Source organism: Tenrec ecaudatus, chromosome X, assembly GCF_050624435.1.
Source record: "Tenrec ecaudatus isolate mTenEca1 chromosome X, mTenEca1.hap1, whole genome shotgun sequence".
Taxonomy (NCBI): Eukaryota; Metazoa; Chordata; class Mammalia; order Afrosoricida; family Tenrecidae; genus Tenrec; species Tenrec ecaudatus.
Window position 1 is genome coordinate 52,450,580 of NC_134548.1, and position 1,845 is coordinate 52,452,424.

Genomic DNA, 1,845 nt, shown 5'->3' on the forward strand with positions numbered 1-1,845 from the left:
CCATTTATTATGCTATGTGTAAAATCCCTTCCTTTCTTATATGTACACATTTTGTCTCCTTTTCTTATTGCACTAGTTAGGACTATGTTGTAAAGAAGTGGGGAGGAAGGACACTCCAGCCTTGTTCTCAGTCTTAGCAGAAAAGTGTCCAATTTCTTACGATTAAGTATAATGTTAGCTATAGATGTTTTTATACATTATTTATAAAATTAAGGAAATGTTCCTCTCTTTCTAGTTTTCTGAGAGTTTTTATCATGAATGGGGATTGGATTTGGGCATGTAATTTTTCTTCTTTAGATTTAAAGTGTATTTAATTACAATGATTGATCTTCAAATGTTGAACTAGCCTTGCATACCTACAATAAATTCCATTTGGTCATTGGGTATGGTTCCTCATATACATTTTAGATGTAATTTGTTAATATTTTGTTGAGGATATTTGTATCTGTAGATGAGAGATATTGGTCTGTAGTTTTTCTTTCATGTAATGTTTTTATTTGTGTTTGATTTTAAATTAATGCTGACCTCAACAATAATGTTAGGAAGTATTTCTATCTTTTAGAAGAGGTTATAGAGATTTGATAGCATTTTTCATATGTGTTTGGTAAAACATACCAGTGAAACTAACTGAGTCTTTTTGGAAGGATATTAATGAAAACTTTTATCAGTCACTCTGAGGTAAAAGGTCAGATTGCTTGCTCCTGTAAAGATTTACAGTGTCAAAATCCCCATATAGAGTCGCTATGAATTAGAATGAACTCAATGGCCATGAGTTTGGTTTGGTAGAAAAAGTTAAAAGAAAGTTGGAGTCTATGTTAATAATATATTTCATTGAATTTAACATATACAAATTATTGTTATTCCAACATCTTAATATAAAAATTAATAAAGTAGTATTTTATACTAAGTTTTAAAAAGATAGCATATATTTTATATTTATGTTGTTGTTGTTAGGTGCCAAAGAGTCAGCTCAAACCATATCTACACTATGTACCACAGATCAAAACTCTGCCTGGTCCTGCACCATCATCACAATTGGTCTTATGCTTAATTCTCTTGTTGAAGCCACTCCATTGGTTCATCTCCTATAGAATACCGCAATTTGGACTAGCCATATAACAAAGGACACAATAGTCACATGTGGCTAATTAATACTGTGTTTGACAATATATGTCTATGGTCTAAACAAAATCTATGACTACATTTGAGTTTCTTATAATATATATTTTTATCTTAGAGTATTAATTATGGAAATAAATATACTGTTTTTAAAAGGAGGTATTCTGGTACTTTCCCTTAACCAACCACTTTTCATTGAATGAATTCCTATTCTTGGAAACCCCATATATTATACAGTAAACCTTTGCTTCCTAAGATTTTCTTTTATTTTTTTCAGGGGAGAGTGCGTATGCAGTCCCCCACTACCACAAATTATGCAGTCGAGTTTCCCACACTTGGGAAAGTCGCAGGGGTCAGCACAACCGGAGTGCAATGGATAAGCCTCACACTGGGAAAACCACCTTCGTGATCATGGTATCTCCCTTGCCAGGTAAGTATATACATATATATATATTTTTTTTTTGCTTCCTAGGATTTCATGGATGTGACCTTTCAGAAATATATCATCAAGTCTTTCTTCTAAGGCACTTCTGGGTGGGTTCAAACCTTGTTAGCAGCTATGTGCTTTAGCCATTTGTAGTGTTGTTGTTAGGTGCGATCAAGTCAGCTCTGAACAATAGCAATCCTGTGCACAACAGAAGGAAATACCTCATGGTCTTGTGCCTCTTCACAAGTGTCCCTGTGCCTGAGCTCATTGATGCAGCCACTGTGTCAGTCCATCTTGTT

The 1,845-nt window shown here is 33.8% G+C and overlaps 1 non-coding gene across 1 annotated transcript; it reads right to left on the minus strand.

The window, feature by feature from the left end:
- Nucleotides 1-1,393: 1,393 nt before the first annotated feature.
- LOC142435077 (U1 spliceosomal RNA) lies at nt 1,394-1,557 on the minus strand. Its single transcript, XR_012781226.1, has one exon. It is a non-coding gene; the product is annotated as a U1 spliceosomal RNA (small nuclear RNA).
- Nucleotides 1,558-1,845: the final 288 nt, after the last annotated feature.